Source organism: Syngnathus scovelli, chromosome 13 (assembly GCF_024217435.2).
Source record: "Syngnathus scovelli strain Florida chromosome 13, RoL_Ssco_1.2, whole genome shotgun sequence".
Classification (NCBI taxonomy): Eukaryota; Metazoa; Chordata; class Actinopteri; order Syngnathiformes; family Syngnathidae; genus Syngnathus; species Syngnathus scovelli.
The window spans coordinates 4268093-4288593 of NC_090859.1; the positions used below are offsets into that span (position 1 = coordinate 4268093).

Consider the following 20501-nt stretch of genomic DNA (forward strand, 5'->3'; position numbering starts at 1 on the left):
CGAGGGGAGGATCATCACCGTAGCCAGGCCCTCCATACATACGGCTGTCGTCTGAATCCCGACGCCTCATGGAACCCTCGCCTGGCTCTCTGTACCGTCCTCCTCCCCGACGCGCAGGCCGGACAAGCCCCACAGGGGCCTCGCTGGGTATCACCATAGGTCGGTGTGCTCCATATTCCGCGTTCGGGTGGGTGTAAAAGTCAGCCGGGAGAAAGCGATGAGGAGCGCTCACCGCCAGACAGCGCCCACATTGCCAATGCGAAGTGACGCATCGAGTGCCGTTCCGTTGACGCCAGGTCAGGTGAATCAAAGGCCAGATGGTGCCGTGGGTTCTTCCTGCTCCTTGCGTGAGAACCGTACATGCTGTTAGGGGCCCTCGAGTTGTCTCGAGCAGAGTCGCGGTGATCATCAACTCCGCACATCCTTCCCATCCGAGATGGTCCAAGCTGGACTGCTCTCCCTCTTTTACATACAGACCGTCAGGGACCAGCCAAGTCAAACTAAAGCCGGCCTGATAACAACAGCTTCCCACATAAGATCTCCCGATCACCCAGGCCAATTTCATATGGCTCATTCCGCACAGGATGCATTTAGGTGCATCCCCAAACCAGTGTACAGTCTGTAAAACATGGAAGCACAAATTTTAACATTTTTCATCAAACAATCACCCCTCTGCCAGCCCCTTGGTATACAATAGGGGGGCTTCTCTGCGGCCGTCCTCCCGCCTCTCGGGGCGGGAGGGGAAAAAAAACAGAGTATGTAAAAAACCAGGTTATCATTGCCAATTGGTCCACCACTTCGACCCAAAGTAACACAGACAATGACCCCCATATCACGCACCAGAGTACGAGTTTGGCCGTACGCCATCTCCACGCGACAGAGGTGCGTGCATGCTGGTCAAGTCCGGCTACCATCTTTATAACATACATGGCCATTCCTATCACCAATATCGCTTCCAATATGACAACCCCAAACACAACATAATAAACAAAAATTGACACCATTTCCAAAACACTCCACAAAATAAGCAATACAATTTCGGCGATACCTCTGGGTGTATCAGGGTCAACATACATTCGGCCATGCATGTAGACTACAAAAAGACCCAAACCCATCGTGTGTCTTGTGTATAAAAATCTCAAAATCAAAACCTTGAATATTGATATGACCAAAATCACGGGGCGAGTGAGTTGTTGCAAATCCCAAGACCCAGAACAGCAGTAGGCTGTCCAGATACTGAATAAAACCCAATATTGAACTTCGTTACTCACTCTCATCGCTCCTGGCCTCCCCCTTGGATCTAGAAACCCGCTTGAGCTGTTTGTTGCCATTATTAGTTTTAGTTCCCCCTTTTTTTTTTCTCTCTCTCTCTTGTAGTCCCTGTCTCTGAGCTGTCAGGCTCGAATGCCCGACGGCTGCCCGACTTCTCCTTTTAATACGACGTTCCGACCACCCCTCTTGCGGGCCGTCATTTGCCTAACTAGAGACACCCCTCTTTCGCGGGGGTCGAATAAAATCCTCTTAATGCTTCCTTTTATGGCAATGCACAGAGTCGTTGCTATCCCTATCAATGCAAACCCTACTAGCACCCACGCCCAGATTGGCCCCAGTACCACTTCCAACGCACCAGTGATCACGTCCCCAAAGGCCTCAACCGCGGCACTTGTTGCTGACTGCAGCGCCGCCCCTATCTTCTCATACCAAGTGCAATCATGAATATTGTCTCCATGACCACATTTTATCCAATGCTCTGACGGGGAGAAACATGTTCCATTATTGAAAATTCTATTGGGGCCAACCCAATCAAAACCTATAAACTGCCGCCCCTCACACAGACTCTTTCGGAACGCACGCCCCTCAGCAATCTGCATCAGCGCAGGCAGCCGATAGGGGATAGACACTGGCTTGCCTAAATTTAGCAATCCTTCATTTTGTACCCAGGTACTACAAGGCACCCGGTCTCTAGCGGGCTGCCGCCTCCACCTGTTTTGTGGCGAGACGTACTCCCACAAAGCCCCTTCTACACTTCTGTATCTCTCATCTTGATATTTATCTAAACAATATTTTTTCCAATTAGGCAGTGTAACACATTGTTCACGAGCTAAGGCAATCAAACATTTTGTTTTCTCAGTGTTACAAGTCATCGCCCAGGGCCGAGGATTCACATAGATATATGGGGAATATATTCCCGTGGGCTTGATATCAGTCTCTTTTGAATATACTGTTGACATATATTGGTATTGAACCCAGTAATTTGTTGTTACGTTTAAACAGGGTATAACCCATTGCTTCATCTCATACCCGTTAAATCCCCACCATGTCTTGGCGGGGTCCCGAACGTTTATCTCAGACCATGCCTGTAAAATTCCTTTCACTGTTTTGTTTACTAAGAGACTGGCACAGTTGTGAACCCACCTGGTGCCCAAGACGGATCGCTTGATCTCATCCAGGTCACATCTTGGTGACTTCCCAACTGTCCAATCCTTCCCATGCAATCCAGCATAAATTTTGCCCACTACACATTGGTCAATTTTATCAAATTCTCCCGGAGTTACCGTCAACAAATCGGCAGGAGTGGGTAACCGTTGAACCCATAAGTGCCTTGCCGATGGGTACAACCGGTGTCTGCCCTGGTCACTGCTGGGCACAGCGATCTGTCTCTGTACCTGCCATAACCATGGAAATGAACTATTTAGCCAAAATTCAAAATCCACTGGTTCCTTATTTGGGTTGAACTTCCTCCCTCCCCTTGTTGACACTGCGACAGGGGACTTCATCTTTTGGAATTTATAGGCCCACATTATCACATGATAATTATTCTCACAAAATTGTCCCACATTAAAGTAACACGCATTTAACCTACTAAAAACTCTCTGACAGTCCCAAAATACTGGCTTCTGGCTGTCGGACAGGCTTCTCGGCACCCGGTTAAGGCGACGCTTACTTGAATAATCCTGAGTTTTTTCACAAACCAAATCTAAACAACTCCAGCACGGCTCCCATCCGGGATAAGTGCCACGGCACGTGGAGTTTTTCATTGGGGCCGGGAATGAAAATTCATCCGGCCTTTTCCCACTCTTTTCCCAATACCCTCCTTTTGATTCGGGCAACGGGACACACGAGGCATTGCTATACCATTCCGCATGCTCCTCGCCCACTTTTAAAATCCAATTTCTTTTAACAATTTTCTCTTCACGTTTGTTCTTGCAAATCAAGCTTATCGTTAGATTAGCAAAGTTTTCTGGCGCTTTGAAGTACCTCATATCACAAGCACTGATGTAACTTATTATTTGCCCTGTCCAATTCACGAGACCCAAATGATCGGGAAAGTGAGTTACTTCACTCACTATTTCCCTTTTTGTCTTATATCGTCTTTCCTCCTCGTCTCCTGCGCGCGGAATTGCTCCTGGTTCCAGTGGCAAGGCGATCATCTTCTCTCGTTGTCGCAGCATCGATGTCCAATATTGTCTGGTAGCGATGTCTGGTGCTATGGATGTATTCCATTTCACGGTGACGCTTCCAAAGTCCACTGCCCAACAGGTTTGATTGAAGAGCTTCGTTCCATCGTACTCGATATTGATCATCTCCATCGGATCATAGCGGGCCGCGCTCTTCCAAAGTGTGAAGCTGAGTAGGATGCCTGTCAAAATGACTGACAGTATTATAGCTGTCAGCCAATCTGTCATCAGGGTCTTCTTCCATGATATCGCTGGCTGAGGAAAAATAGATGGTCTCCATTCAATTGTGTTCCAATCCATTGGAGGGTTGTCGGGTAAATTCGGTGGTTCGTCGCAAAAAGGCGAAGTGCTGGGAATCTCATACCCGCCGTCTGCACATAAAGTTATTCTTCGCCTTTCAAAATTTGGCTCTGGATTCCTGCTCACGGGAACTGCATTCGCGTAGAGTGGCTCCAGAGCTATCCATTCCCGGTTTGCATAAATCTCTTGTTCCTCTTGCGCAAAAAACGGATTCCTCCCGTTTTTCCCATCGTTGTCTGTGGAAGCCCCGGTCCCGGGGCTCAGCCTACCCGCTGGTTCCACCGGGTTGCAGCCAGCGGGATCATCCGTGTAGCCTGGGGGGCTCATTGGTGACTCCCCACTCTCCAGGCTCATTGTTCTCTTTCTCTTGACTCCGCGCGGGAAGTTCATGGTTGGTCACTTCTCAGGGCTGAATGAAGATCTGGTTCTTCTCTCCCGGCTTTATAGGGGATCTTCCAGCCCCTCCTCCTTCCCTGGCTCCTCCCTTGTGCCAAGGAAAACGTCCACCTCCTTGGCCAAGGTGGTCACTCCTTCCGCTGTCCCCGTCTGGTTTTCTTTCTATTATTGGTTATGTACAGTCCATTAATGATACATTGTTATCATACTTTTATATACACATGTATACATACACAATTACATGTCTATTCATTTACATATACACGTATGTACACATTCTTCTCTTTTTTTTTTTTCAGTTGTCTCCCCCCTGGGAATCTGGCCGCCTCCACAGCTTAACCAACCCCTCCACTGCGGCTCGACCCCTTTTTTTCTTTTGAGGGTCTGTCTCTTTAGACCGCAGTGTATAGTAGGAGGCCGCTTGAGCCAACGTTCCTAGCGGCCTATCAGAGGTGGACGGCCCTGGTTCCCCCGGCCTGGTGTCTACCGCATCTTCTGCCATGTTGCTCTCTTGGCCACCGGCTTGTTTTCTGGTTTCGGAGGCTTTGCGCTTCATTTCTGCCAGCACTGGACATGTCTTAAGGGTGCGGTGACGCTCCGGACCCCATCTGGTGTTTCCTTTTCCATCACATCCCGGCGTGGGACACACCTCGAGGCTCCCCACATATATCGGACAAGCTCTAAATGAGCGGTGGTAAGTTGCCCCTGGTCGTGTGCTACCGCTTCCGTCGCAGCCAGGAGTAGAGCAATTTGCCGGATACAACTTCGTCCAATCAAAAGGGGTCCAGTCCGGTAGAATCTTCCCGGGTCGGTCACTTACGCCACCACCTTCCGCCTTTGGAAACAGGTTTTCCTTCTGGACTCCTGTCTCTGGCGGGAGAGAAGTTGTTGGATTTTCCACTTGGACTCCTACTTCTAGCGGGAGAGAAGTGGTTGGATTTTCCACTTGGACTCCTACTTCTGGCGGGAGAGAAGTGGTTGGATTTTCCTCCGTCACCAACGATTGGAACATGCTTCCTCCAGCTGGACATCCCTGTGTCCACTCCTGGCTGGGACCTTTATCCCATTCTCTTGCTTCCGACCGGTCAAGGTCATCTGTCTCCTTGGCCTTTCTTTGAGGTTCTATCGCCGCTACTGTGCCGTGCTCCTTTCTTGTTTGTATTTGTTCACTAAGAACATTCCGCATCTGGGACCCGGCGTTCCTTATGGCTACAACTTGGCTAAGCCTTTTGGCCTCCAATTTGATTCCCAGTGAATATATTCCTTCGTAAGGAATGATGGCCATTTTCACTGTAATCCTTACCAGTGCTGCTTCACCCTCATTCACTATAAGGACTGATCCAACTTTATTCCCAGGGGCAAAACAGTATATTCCTTTTTTTGTCACATACTGGAAGTCCTTGTTACACATGTCCAAAATACTTCGATAGCAGTACATGTTGCTCACAGTCGGGCTTGTTTCCGCAGGGGCTGCCTCCACTTTGACCAATGGTGCGTCCTTGCACGCCAACAACTGGGCTACAGCCCGAGCCCAAGTCATGGGCCTCCAAGGTCCCTCAAGCAGGTCCCCAAGGACTGCGGTTCCTCCTGCGGAAAGAACCGACTCACGAGCAAACAAGGCCATTTCGTCGGCCTCTTCTGTATAACTGTCGGGGGCAGGCCGGCCGACTGGCCTTGGCCAAGGCCAACAATGGCCCAAGGCCAGATAAAGGTTCTTCATGGCCTGATTATTATCATATGCCGGCCAAGATGCTCCTCCCAACACTGGATAGAGGGTCGCCAGGGGGGTCATTGCCCTGGTGATTTGCCATCCCTCTGCTTCTCCGACTTTCAATAATTTTCCTCTTGCCATGTGTTCTAAACACATGGGGCAATATTCCAGCTCATCGCCGTCCCAAATACACGTGCACGAGCTAATTTGTCGAGCCCGTACATCCGTAGTTGGTCCGATCTCCCACTGTGAAAAGAACACCATTCGTGTCAAAATGGTAATTCGACACTGGTGGCATATCATGGCATCTAACACTTTGACTGGAAGCTTGTCCTCATTCCTCTGGGCAAATTCCAGTTCTCTTACATCGGTGGTCAGTACCGGTGGCATCATGAAGCCTACTCCCGACCACATAGTAGGCAACAGGTTGGGTGTCAAACAAATGACACACGCTTCGTCGACCCATGTCCAGTGAAAATGTTCTGGTCCACCGGGTGTGCTACCCCGCTTGGCCAATCTCACCAGATTTAGGGCCCTTCCGGTTTGGATCCCATTTGGCGTTCTTCTTACGATGACCGCACCTTTGTGTGCGGCCATGCGCACGAAGGCCGGGATTATTCTGTAGTCCGTTGCCATATGTTATTTAAATTACTTCTTGGCTTGAATCGGGTCAGCCGATAACGGCTTCAGCTGTTCAACTCCTTGGATACCTTTCTTCTTTAGTCGTACTGTGTTCCTGTCCAAGACTTCACTAACGATGTCCGAGCAGTCGTACTTGGCCTTCACTGCTGTGTTGCTGTTCAGGTCCCTTGACTTGATCCACACCTTCTGTCCAACGCTGAACCGACACTTCTCTTTATCCTGGGACGGGCTGTCTTGGGTTCTGCCCACTTCCTGGGACACAAAGAGTCGTTGATTGAGTTCTTCGGACGGGGAGGGCCGGCTGCTCCTACTCCTCCCGTTCAGGTCTGCAACCAAATCAAGTAGTTTAGTACTCCACTCTTTCCCGTTTGCATTTTTTCCCAACCAGGTTTTGACTAGGCCAATACTTCTTTCGGCCACTCCGTTTGCCTGTGGTGTATAGGGAGGCGAATAGACTCTGACTATTCCCCACCTACGACACCATTCGTCTACCTGGGCGTTTTTGAAATGAGTTCCATTGTCTGTTCTCAACTCTTTTGGGATTCCTAGCCACATGCACCCATCTTCTAGTGTCTTGATCACACTGTTTGCATTGGCTTTTCTCACTGCTTTCAGCCCGACGTGTCCTGACATCGAGTCTACCAGCACAACCAGGTATTTTTCACCCTTTGCGCCACTTATTCCCATGGGGCCAGCTACGTCCATACAAACCGAGCCCCACGGCACAGTACTCCTGATCGTCAATCCGTCCGTGCGTCGTCCTCTTCGCCCTGCGTTGTATTTGTTGCACGGATTACAATCCCGCAGAACCGCACGAATCATTCGGTCAGGGACCCAGAGTTCCAGCTTCTCTAACTCTTTCCGCGTAGGCAGTGGTCCCGCGTGGCCTAGTGCTTCATGCACTGCCGACACGACTTGCCTCACGCTCTTGTCTGGGACCACTTTTCCGCGAGGGGTCTTGTCCCATTTTTCTGCTCCTACAACTATTATTCTTCTTTCCTGGACATATCGATCAACTTCGTTATTCCCTCTCCAATGAGCTCCTTCTTTTACATGAGATTTCTGGTGAACCACATCCAGACTCAAATTTAGCCGTAACTCGGCTATTTTTTTCCACACTTCATAGTGGGCCACTAGTTTTCCTTTCGCGCCCTCAAAGCCATTCTCTTCCCAAATGGCTAGATCGAATTTGAGAGCTTGCGCGCAATAATGACTGTCAGTTATAAGTCTTACGCGTCCAGCGTGATTTTTTTCTGCTTCTAACAGTCCTTCCAGCACTGCCGTGGCCTCTCCTGCTTGCGCGCTGCCGGGTGTCTTTCCTTTGCGGCGGCAACGCTCCACTCCATTCTGCTTCAGAATAAACCCCCAGTGGGCATTCTGCTCTCCTTCCTTTTTTGACCCATCGGTGTAAAGAGTCCATTCATAGGGCTTCTCTTCATCCATACTCTTTTTGGGTATCGGCTTCTTTGTGGAGGTTGTATTTGGTCCAATTTCCAAGTCGGGGTCTAGTAGGATGTCTTCCCATCTGCCCCATCGGATGTTGGTCGCTTTAGTGCTCTCGATTGTAGTCTTTCTTAGAAAACGATGCACGTTACTTCCGGTCTGGACTTTGATACCTTGTCCCTGGGCCAGGTCTTTTAAATTACTCCAGTACCTTGCCAACACTGCAAGTTCTTTCTCCTCCTGGGGGAATTTTTTCTCGACGCTGGACAGGGTGTAGGTCCACAAGGCCACCAAACCGGCACCTTCGTTGCTGACCGACACCATTGCATCATTTTCTTCGCACTGCACCTTTGCGACCAGTCTTACTGTCAAACTTCGTGGCTCAAGCCGCACGGCTTCTCGGACGGCCTGTTTCAAATTATTCAAGTTCTCATTGTCTTTGTCTGACCACTGCCACTTTGTTGGTTTTTGGCCCTCCGGTGTTTTCTTCAAGCGGCCGTACAGTGGCCTTGCATGTTTCTGATAGTGAGGAATATGATCCCGCACATAATTGCACAGTCCAAGTATTCGCTGCAACTCTGTTTCTGATCTCGGGGGCGAAATCTGTTCAATTTTCTGTCGAAATCCTTCTGAGATTCCTAGGTTCTCAGTCACTTGGAATCCCAAGTAATCCACTTGGAATCGAGCTAGTTGGCATTTCTTGAGATTCAGCTTGAGGCCGGCAGCGGAGACTCGTTCCACCACTTTCTGCAGCAAGTCCAAATGTTCTTCCTCTTCGTCATTTGAAACAAACACATCATCGATGTACACCGTAACATCCAAACCACTCAAAACTTGTAAAACCGCTGATTGAAACACATTTGGGGAGTTTTTGTATCCTTGTGGCAATCTTTGCCACACGTATGATTTCCCTTTATGCGTGAATGCTGTTTTTCCTTGTGATGTTTTGGCCAGTCGTAGTGAAAAGAACCCGTTTGCTAAATCAATGCATGATTTGTATTTCTTCACTCTTAGCGTCTTTAGGGATGCCTGGGGATTTATGAGGCTAGCTCGATTAGCCACCGTCCGGCGGTTAAGAGCTTTAAAGTTGATAACTGGCCTCCATCCTCCCCCGGACGCCTCTGGTTTTTTCACTGCCTGAATCGGGCTGTTGGTCACTGGATTTGATTCTTCCCGAATGATGCCAAGCTGTAGAAGTTCCTTCACGATTGTTTCCATTTCAGCCACTGCTTCGGGATTCAAGGGATATTGTCTCACCGGTGGATGCACTCCTCCTTCAATTGTGTGGATGTATTTTGATCCAAGGTCACCACAGTCGTTCTTGAAATACGCCACAGCTGCCCTTTCCAATATGGCGGTCAGTTTCTGCTTCCCATCTGGAGACAGGTCGCTGTTTTGGACCAATTGGATCCGGACGGAGTCCACATCCACAGGTTTGTACCACTCATTCAGTGGCATGGTTTTAGTTGGACCCACTCGGACTGTTTTTGCTTTAATATTTTCCAACCTTGCTTTTACTGGCTGACGCTGATGTGCTGGTTTTTTCAGATCTTCGGCGTCTCTTAATGTCAGTAAATTGTGGGGCCCTTTCACCCAAACGATTCTTTTCCAGACTCCAATTGGCATGCTGGTCACTGATCCATCTGCCATCATAACAGTTAGGTGTCCTATCACTTTCAAGGCTTTGCGGGTCATCGACACCTCAGCTCCGGTATCTACTAAATATGGAGCTCCATCAATATCAGTGTAGAGATTGTCTCCCTCTCTGTACACGCCTGACAGGGTGACCCGCGCCTCTTTTTCACTTATTTTCTGGGCCCAGCAGGGGCCGCAGCCTTGCGAGCCTCTGCCAGGGCCTTTCTTTCTTCTGGTGACATTTTGTCATACACCTCTTTTGCCACATAACCAGTTGAATTCACTTTACCATAAGGGGGTTTGGGATTCTCTCGGGTGTTTTGTCTCTGATTATCATTAAATTTTTGCCCCTTCCCATAAGTTGGCTGTGGTGGTGGTTTCCGACTTGCTTGTGTATCTTCTGTGCGAGTGCGAGTGCTGCCCGATGGATTCGGCTTTTGTCTCTCCATGTAGTGTTTTGTTACTCTGTCCCATTTCTTTATGGATTCTTCGATTCGTGCCAGAGTTGCCTCCGCACCCAGCTTCACAAAAGTGGTGTCCTTGTCCTCGGTAACTGCTCTCAATACTCGCACGTATCTGTTTGGGCTTATCACTTGTTTCAACTTATGCCACACATTCAGCAAGGTGAGACCCTGTTTTAATGCTTCTTTAGCTCTGGTTATATGTGCATCTTCGTCATCTTCTTCATCATCCACCCACCTCTGGTAGGCTTCCTGGGCTGTCTCATCCCTTCCAATGGGCTCGGCTGTAATATATTGCAGCCACAACTTCTTTGACAACTCTCCGCCCGGACCGTCTTTGATTACTGGCCAAGTTGCCAATAAATATTCTTTGACGCTTTCTTTTTGGTACTTTACGCGTACCATTCCTTTCAAAGTTTTAAAGGCTCGTGTCTCTCTTTCCAGGTCATTTCCGGGCATCCCTGTATTTTCCAGATAAGTCGCTCCCAGTTGTGTGGTGCTCGGCTGAGCTAGTTGGGTGAAGTTTCCAATTATGTTGGTTTGTGTGGACATTGCGGGATTAACAGCGTGTGTGTCCAAATCTTCACACGCTCTTAGTTCTGCTTGAGCGGCATCATATACACCCTGCTTCATCCTCCGCAACAATACGTCATACATTACGGTCACAAAGCCTTCCCTAAAATTTTTTGTCAAATCTGTGTAACTTACTAGGGTGTGGTAGGCTGGTGTGTTTAACACATTCATCGCCTCCCTGTAAGTTAGCTTCACCGGGACGTCTATATTTCCTTCTATTTTTTCCCACCAGGCTGGTGGGAAGGGGTATTCTTTCTGCCTAACTTCTGGGATATAGGTTTTCCTTCCATCCTTGGTTTCCACCCATCCTAATTGAACCTCCCTTGCCAGCCTTTCCGAAGCCTGGAAGATGCTTAACACCGGCTGTTGCTTCTTGAATCCTTTCCGGGTTGCTCCTAGCACAACTCTCGGTGGGGGGTCATTAGGATCAGGAGGGCCTACTGCCGACATCACCGAAGCCTAATTTTCCTCTTCGGAGACCACGTCATCACTCGAGGTGGCCGCCTCCCTGTCTTCTCCCTCTCCATCATTATTACCCTCTTCCTCGTGGGATGTATGAGCATGGTCAGTGGCCCCAACTCCGGTGTTCCTTGATTCTAATTGTTGACGTGGGCCCTGAACCGTGGAGGGTCTATTTTTGGGAGTAGACGTCAGGCGTGCTCGGTAAGAGGTACCAGCCACTTCTCGGTTTGATCTTAAAACCACTCTCCTCTCCCTTTCAATTCTTCTCCCTCTTTCCTGAGGTGGTTTCTCGGGAGCCGGGACCTCAGTTGGTGCCGGATCCGGCCCCCCCGGTTTAGTTATCTCTGGGTTGATTTTGTGGGTCACGGTTTCGTCCTCATCCCCTGTAGTTGGGGATGGTGTCCTGGACCGTACGGTCCTCTTTTGCAATTCTGGGGTAGCACTTGAGGCTGCCCCTTTTTCTTCTTCTGTTCGAATTGTTTTGGCTGATGGATGAGGCAAGACTGTCACCTTACGTTTTGTTTGCTGTTCCATCTTCTGCTCTTTACGAGCCACCTGTAGCGCTTGGTCATATGTGGCTTCCAGGGCTACCAATTCCCTTTCTCTTCTTTGAGAGGCTGATATTGCCAACACCAACTCCAGCCCTTCCACTGCTGTGATCGGGGTGGATATCTGCAGTTTATAAGCTCCTGCAATTGCTGTTTCCGCAATTTTCCATGACATCCGTCCAGATCTAACGCCATTTACTTCCGTAACTATTCTTCTGGCCCCCCTCTCGATGGCAGCATCCACCGCTCTCTCCAGAATTTTTGTCATCATCTTCAGGTAATCCTGCTGGTCCAGGTCCGCACTCCACTTCTGCACGACGGCATGTATTATCATGTGATATTTTGATCTTCCCCCACTTGTGAAGATGAAGGTAAGATCCTCCGGGACATGTTCCATCTGCCGTCTTGCATCTTGTAGGTCCTCAATATATTTTTCACCGGCCATCAACCTCATCCGTGAATCAAAGGTCTGGTTCCAGGCACGGAATTTGTCGTTGGTGAAAACAATGAGGGCGTCTCCTGTCAGTGACCAAATATCTCCGACAAACTGGCACATCAGCACTCCGTTGCCCACAATCACTTTCTTGGTTGATTCTTCCGGTAAAGACGGTAGGGGGTCTTTTCTAATAAGGGGATTGAGCTTTGGTGCAAAGGCGCCTTCGCGCCTGGTGTCCTTGGTCTCCCATAGCTCCTCTGTGTCCTTGCTCGTGCCCAACCCTTCTTCCTCTTTAGGCACTTCCTCTTCGTCTCCACTGGAGAATACCGGCTGATCAGTCCTTTTCTCCAAAATACTTCTCATCCTCGCCAGGTGCTGCATGCACTCGTAATAGCGAGGCACTGCCTGCACTTCTCCAGGTAATGGAGTTGCAAGCTCGCTCTGGATGCCAGATTCGTTGGTCAGCATTTTCACTATTGAGTCCAAATCTGTACTTGTACTTATTATTTTTCTCATATTACATTCCTCCACCATTTTTGCCCCCCATTCACACCAGTCAGGTGCTTCTCTTCGAGTGTAGCCCCTTTCAGGGTGGGCTGACACTATTATTGTTAGTCCATCTTCTCCTGGCTGCTCGGCAAAAAATCTTCCATCTTTCTCGATGGCTTCTTCCATTCGCGTTGAGAGGCATTCCGCCTCTATCGACGGGTTAGATCCCACTATGTACTCAGTCCATTTCTGAGGCCACTTCTCCAAGCCTCCTCCATACAATATTACACATGCTGGTTCCTCATGTCGTCTCAGAGGGTCTGGATTAGACCCCTCCTTTCTGGTTCCTTCCATAGGATTACCAGGTTCGAGGTCCAGTCCTCTTCCACCGCTAGCCATCTCTTTAATGAATAGCAGTTTTTTCAGTTGTAGGGTCGAGCTGTCTTCTTTCGAAGCCTTTCCGTGTGCACTCGGGACAGGGACGATACAGCTCTTAGTTACTCAGCGGCGCCTTTTGCGTCGCCTCTACTCAGAACACCAATATGAGAACTCTTGCCTCACTTATTGATGCTCTCAACGGCGGGATGCACGTTTTTTTTTTTTTCTTTCTTTTTTCCCACCAGGTTTTTCTACTGACAGGAAATCCTAACAAGGGTACATTCAACAGCAAATTCTAATTCAAATGTTATTGTAGCGAACAGGAAATGACGACTAATCATCAGCCCGAAGCCCCTCAGCCCTTCAATTCTTGGGAACCTGTAAATCACAGCGGGTCGCCAACAGTTAAGGGTCATGAACCATACAAGCCTCAGAAGAATCGTTGTGGCCGATTTTTGACTGTCTGGAGAGTATGTACGTTTACTACTCCTGGTGAGCTTCAATTGTCGTCCTCAACAAGCGGAAAAAGGGAAAGGGCGGAAAGAAGGGAAAAAAAAAAAAAAAAAAAAAAAAAAAAAATCCTTTTGTGAGTTCAGCGGACAAAAATCTGTAATCCTCTGATGCGTCCGGGAACACAAAAAAAAAAAATTTGTAATCCACACAGGTGTCCGGGAACAAAAAAATTTGTAATCCACACAAGTGTCCGGAAACAAGAAAAAATTTGTAATCCACACAAGTGTCCGGAAACAAGAAAATCTGTAATCCACACAGGTGTCCGGGAACAAAAATCCTTGTAATCCACACAAGTGTCCGGAAACAAGAAAATCTGTAATCCACACAAGTGTCCGGAAACAAGAAAATCTGTAATCCACACAGGTGTCCGGGAACAAAAATCCTTGTAATCCACACAAGTGTCCGGAAACAAGAAAATTTGTAATCCACACAGGTGTCCGGAAACAAGAAAATCTGTAATCCACACAGGTGTCTGGGAACAAAAATCCCTGTAATCCACACAAGTGTCCGGAAACAAGAAAATTTGTAATCCACACAGGTGTCCGGGAACAAAAATCTTTGTAATCCACACACGTGTCCGGAAACAAGAAAAAATTTGTAATCCACACAGGTGTCTGGGAACAAAAAAATTTGTAATCCACACAGGTGTCCGGGAACAAAAATCTTTGTAATCCACACAAGTGTCCGGAAACAAGAAAATCTTGTAATCCACACAGGTGTCCGGGAACAAAAAAAAAAAAATTTGTAATCCACACAAGTGTCTGGGAACAAAAAAATTTGTAATCCACACAAGTGTCCGGAAACAAGAAAAAATTGTAATCCACACAGGTGTCCGGGAACAAAAAAAAAAATTTGTAATCCACACAGGAATTCAGCAACAAAAATCTTGTAAGGGGGAAATTAGTATATATTATAAAATGAAATTAAGAAGGAAAAAGGGAAAAAGAAGAGAGGAGAAAAGCCTACTTTTCTTTCTTTTTTATCTTTCAAAATAAAAAGCCCTCTCTTCTGTCGGTCTCCTAACTATCTGCCTCCTCCTCGGCTTTGGTTTTGGCATGAAATCTAAAACATTTGCAGGCTCCTCGTCGACTGGTTCATTTTCTGTATTTATACCCAATATCCGTGCCCATGTACCGGCCCCTCTGGCTTTTGCAAGTTCTGCTGCATACTCTGCGTATACTACAAACATTACTTTCAGCACCCCATACAAGTACAAGCTGTGAAGGAACTCCTCCTTACTCATGCTTAAAGTAATGTGCTGAGGGGCAACGGTCACCGTTTACTATGACACAATACAGTTCTAATCCTCCCGTGCTAATAAGGTTCTTTTCTAGGAAACTCTATTCCTTAAAGAGACTGTACTTATGTCACTCAAGGCCGTTCTGACATTTGTTTGTATCAGTGAGCGGAATTAGGACAGTTTCTGGGAAGAAAAAACTGAAAAACTCCACACAGGTTCGTTTTGGAGCTGTGAGCAAAACAAAAAAAACAAATGTTCTTCTATTGTCTCATTTGTATTTTTTTTTTTTTTTTTTTTTAAACTTTTACTCACAACCCCCCTCCTACTCGTTGGGCGCCAAAATGTCAAACGCACCTCTTGCAATCAGGTGCCCCCGGCTTCCCAGTAACGGGTTTGTTTTAGCCGGGTTCGGAGATTCGTCCGTAATCTAACCACCCGAGTTAAATTAACTCCTCCGGAATCAATCTAATTTCTGTACGACGCCAATCCCTCTCAAGTCACCCGAAGCGCGTGCCGAGTAACTCAATTCGAGGCAGGACTTCGAAGTGACCGCATCGTATTGATGGCTCCCCGCTAATGTTTGAAGTTCTTATTCGTTACGGATATTTTTTAGATGTCTTTGTTAAGACCTCAGGGATTCGTTTGTATAGCGCACCCAAGCACTAGTTTTGCCGAAGTAAATGTTGATATGGGTCCGTTCCACTTGGTCGCTCATGCAGCGAGCCGACCAACTTTTTTATTCGAAAGAGAATCGAATTAATAAAAGTGTGACAATAATAGCATTTAAGAAGAAAATTAATGCCCTTTATATTATTAATTCTAACTTCGTATACGTAGATCTAGCACTTGACCGTCGGAGTTCTTCACCCCACTTAATTGCTTCGAAGAGAATAGCGACTTTCTTACCGAATAAAAATGTCGTGCTGTCTTTAGATTTGCCCAATAATTAATTTGGAAGGCAAGTCTATTTTTTGATCGTGTCCTATTTAACTTTTGGCGCGGCCCGACAAAAAGGGGAACTGGGCCGCGCTCGACGGACAATCGAAATATTTTTATCCTCCACCAACTTCACTGATTTATTTTAATCATCGTCGTTATGTTATTTAAAGGAAGTAAATTCTCAACCGAATTCACTTTCAACGAACTCAACTCTTCCGTTAAATATTTACGAAAATATTTAATTCTCCAACTGGCTCAGAGTTACTTTTTACGCGGCCCGTCGAAAAGGGGAACTGAGCCGCGCCCGACGGACAATCGAAATATTTTTATTCTCCTCCAACTCCACTGATTTATTTCAACCGTCGTCGTTATTTTATTTAGAAGAAGTAAATTTCCAACAATTCACTTCTAACGAAATCCACTCCTCCTTTAAATATTTACGAAAGTTATTTAATTCTCCAACTGGCTCAGAGTTACTTTTTACGCGGCCCGTCGAAAAGGGGAACTGAGCCGCGCCCGACGGACAATCGAAATATTTTTATTCTCCTCCAACTCCACTGATTTATTTCAACCGTCGTCGTTATTTTATTTAGAAGAAGTAAATTTCCAACAATTCACTTCTAACGAAATCCACTCCTCCTTTAAATATTTACGAAAGTTATTTAATTCTCCAACTGGCTCAGAGTTACTTTTTACGCGGCCTGTCGAAAAGGGGAACTGAGCCGCGCCTTTCAAATAGTTAAATAACTTTTCGTTCTATACAAAATAATAATCCGATTTAGACACTTCCGCCGTCAAAAAGGGGAAGCGAGCCTGAGCCTTTCAAATAGTCAAATAACTTTCCGTTCTACACAAAATAATAATCCGATTTAAACACTTCCGTTGATTTATTTTATTTAAATCGGCCCCAAACCATCGGTTGCATATTCAGTACAAATCCGCGTACAACGAAGTAAGTAATATACAAAACACATTTATTGAAGAAACATGGAATAGAATTACAAATCTCAATTACCCCAGAAACTGAACAATTTCACTCACTGATACCCGTGTTAATAAAATCATTCAATCCCAGAACAATTCGATTGCAAAACACAGTTCATAAAAAAAGGGAAGCGGTGATTACCAGCTGCGTGCTATTTTTGGTGAAAGCAAAGTCGAGTGATCAGTTCGATCTTGCTTCTAAAATCCGAATTAAAGAAACAGGCTGGCCACGAGGAATCCGGCGGCCCGATGACTATTCCCCCCTCTCGCTAAAATACATAAAAAATATAAATCCCTCTCACCTATTTCTCCTATAAAGTTGTCCAGTCCAATTTTTGGGAGTAAATCCAAGTTAATTTCAGTCCAGCGATCCTGCGTCTCACACAAAGATCTTCGGGACTTTGGAAAAAATCTTGAAACTCCTCCGGGCCTCTTCACGTATAAGCGCTCTTTTGGGGAAAAAAGCCCTGAAGCTACTCCAGCAGGACCTTTTATAGACCTCTCCGTCTCCCCCCCTCCCCTTTCTTTCCTCCTGTACTTTCCCTATAGGGTAAGACTGCCCAGTTCTCCCACGCCTATAGAAGGGACTGGCCAGCATTCCCACGCCTATGGAGGGACTGGCCAGCATTCCCACGCTTTGTTTTCTGTGGCCTTTAGCAGCTGTTTCCGCCCTGACCACGCAGTACTTTCCACCAAATGCACAGCTAGTGGTAAAACCTTTCACTTCCCCTTTTCACCTTTGACCTACTTTCTGTTACATGAATTGATCGAATTGACAAATAATATTGCTTAAAGCGGTTACAGAATACATTTTTAGCCAAGCAAAGAAATCAAAAAATAAAAAACACATAATAAAACTTTCATTTGTGCTTCTCCAAACAATTTATGTCACGCCACTATTCTCAGTGACGGGTCCCTTGATCGAATTGACAAATAATATTGCTTAAAGCGGTTACAGAATACATTTTTAGCCAAGCAAAGAAATCAAAAAATAAAAAACACATAATAAAACTTTCATTTGTGCTTCTCCAAACAATTTATGTCACGCCACTATTCTCAGTGACGGGTCCCTTGATCGAATTGACAAATAATATTGCTTAAAGCGGTTACAGAATACATTTTTAGCCAAGCAAAGAAATCAAAAAATAAAAAACACATAATAAAACTTTCATTTGTGCCTCCATGCGTGACTTACACTCTGACACCGTGTTCCTCTTTTCTATTTTAACTGGTCTAGCTTATTCTGGCCCCTCTTTTGGTCTCATGTTTTGGTCTGGCGCCATCTTTTGGACAAATTTGGAATTCCAGCTCTGTCAATTTATCCCTGTGAACAATCCATATTCTACCATTTGGACCATCTCTACCCCCATGTTACATGACAGCTATGATTACAATGCGGCTCGCAAAAAAAATGAGTTTGACACCCCTGCACTAAACAGACAACACAAAGCTCTCTCAGTCAATTTACATAATACATTTGTTACTCATTCAATAGTTTTTTTTCTTTTTACATACCTTGCACGCCTTAACAGCCCATTAGTACCGTATTTTTCAGACTATAAGTCACGTTTTTTTTTTCACAGTATGGGTGTGGGGGCGACTTATACTGAGGAGCGACTTATGTGAATTTTTTCATACATTTCCAAAAATTAAAGAAAAAAAAGTGATCCCGCGATAAACGAACCGCGATGTAGCAAGGGATTACTGTAATTTGGATTTCAACTGACGTCAGTGGCACGGCGGTTGTTTACATAAAGGACAAAGATTCGATCACGGGATGACGAAGGGCCCCACGTACTACCGGCATCATTAGCGGCTTTGTTTGTAAGTGACACGGAGGACGAAGAGTTTGAAGGATTTAATGATTTGGTGTGACACAGAAGGTTTGAAAAACTATTATGGTTTTTACGCACGCCCGGCCGTACTCTACGGAGCTCTCTTTCACCTCCGTAGATGGAAGTCGGGGGCCGGCGCTCGGCCGGGTGGCTTCCTGGGGACGGTGGATGGGGCTCGGACATGGCTTTTACGCACGCCCGGTCTTACTCTACGGAGCTCTCTTTCACCTCCGTGGATGGAAGTCGAGGGCTGGTGCTCGGCCGGGTGGCTGTCCGGGGACGGTGGATGGGGCTCGGACATGGCTTTTACGCACGCCCGGTCCTATTCTATGGAGCTCTCTTCCACCTCCGTGGCTGGAAGTGCCACCTCCGGGGATGGAGGTCGACGCCGCCACACGCCTGGAAGTCGACGCCGGTGCTTGGGTCCTTGTACTTTGTTAACGCTACAATATAGTTATATACTAGATCTGTGGAATAACAACAAGGCTGATGTCAGTGCGCACACGTGGCGTTGTTGACGAAGAACGAGGAATGTCATCTATGGATGTAATGATTTGGAGTGACACAGATGGTTTGATAATATTATTGCTTATATAATAGTTATTTGATATATAATTTATATATCGTTATATGGGCCTGTGGAATATTTTGAAATGCAAGCGCCGTCAGCGGCCCGCACCCATTGTTGACATAAAGGACGATCGATGGATTTAATGAATTGGAGTGACACAGATGGTTTTATAAACGTGTTATTTATGTAATAGATTTTTTGAATAACTCTGACTGTTACGTCAGGCCCGTTCTCAGCTCTTCGTTTGTGTTTATGTCACGTTAGCATACCTATCGTTTAGCCTGTTGTTGCTCGTTCATGTCTGTTGTTGGTGTTGGATTTTGTCGAATAAATATCCCCCCAAATGCGACTTATACTCCGGAGCGGCTTTTTTTTTTTTTTTCACGTTATTGTGCATTTTATGGCTAATGCAACCTATACTCCGGAGCGACTTTTAGTCCGAAAAATACGGTATATATACTTTACCATCATAATTTCTAGATCAATCTGGCCCAGAACAAATACAGACTTGATAGCAACATTATAACTTACAAAGAACTGTTTCTGTTCTAAGATGTTATATGTTATACTTATCCTTCATTATATTTCCATAGCTAACAAATACTCTTTAATTAATTTTTTAAACATGATTTTACTATTTTCTTGTGTTATACTATGTGGTAATTTGTTTCATTGATTCATCGCTCTATAGGTTACTATTCGTTTAATTGCATTTGTTTTCGCTGTTGGTAGTGTAAACTTACCCCTAGTAGCATGTTGAGTTTCATGGCTATGTCTATTGGAACTATAATGTAACTTATTGTATATGATTGATGGCTTTTTTGTTATTAGAATGTTTTTAAAGAAAACCATCAGTGAATAAAGTAATATATTCTTAACCAATAGCCAGCCCAAATGATCGTGCATAACTATTATGTTTGTTCTATAATTGCAATGCAGGGCTGTTCTTGCTGCTCTGTTTTGCACAACTTGTAATTTTTTTATGTTTTCTTGTGATGTGTTAGACCATACCATTGGACAATAATCTAAAACAGACAAAGCCAAAGACTGTACCACTATCCTAGCTAACCTTAATGACATAAAAGCTGCACATCTTCTTACAACAGAAACAGCCCTTCCCATTTTTGATACCATCATATCAATATGTTTAGTCCACAAGAGTTTATTATCTAACACAAGACCAAGTAGTTTGGTTTCTTGTACTTGTTTCACACCTACGTTATTTATTATGAGATTTAGTTCAGGCTGTTATTTTAAGGTATGGGTTGTGCCAAATATTATACAATGTTTTTAAAACATTAAGAACCAACTTGTTTTTACTAATCCACTCCACCACCGATTGTAATTCATACTGTAAGTACATATTTAACTCTGAACATTTAGTTGATGACATCCATACAGTAGAATCATCAGCATACATTGATATTGAGGCTTTGTTTAATACCAGTGGTAAGTCATTTGTAAAGATAGTATACAATAAAGGTCCC

The 20501-nt window shown here is 45.8% G+C and overlaps 1 protein-coding gene and 1 long non-coding RNA gene across 2 annotated transcripts in view; both read right to left on the reverse strand.

The window, feature by feature from the left end:
• dpm2 (dolichyl-phosphate mannosyltransferase subunit 2, regulatory) overlaps positions 1 to 20501 on the reverse strand; it is a 258461-nt gene that overhangs the window by 234442 nt on the left and 3518 nt on the right. The gene's annotated exons all lie outside the window — the stretch shown is intronic.
• LOC125979868 (uncharacterized) overlaps positions 1 to 20501 on the reverse strand; it is a 54235-nt gene that overhangs the window by 30567 nt on the left and 3167 nt on the right. The gene's annotated exons all lie outside the window — the stretch shown is intronic.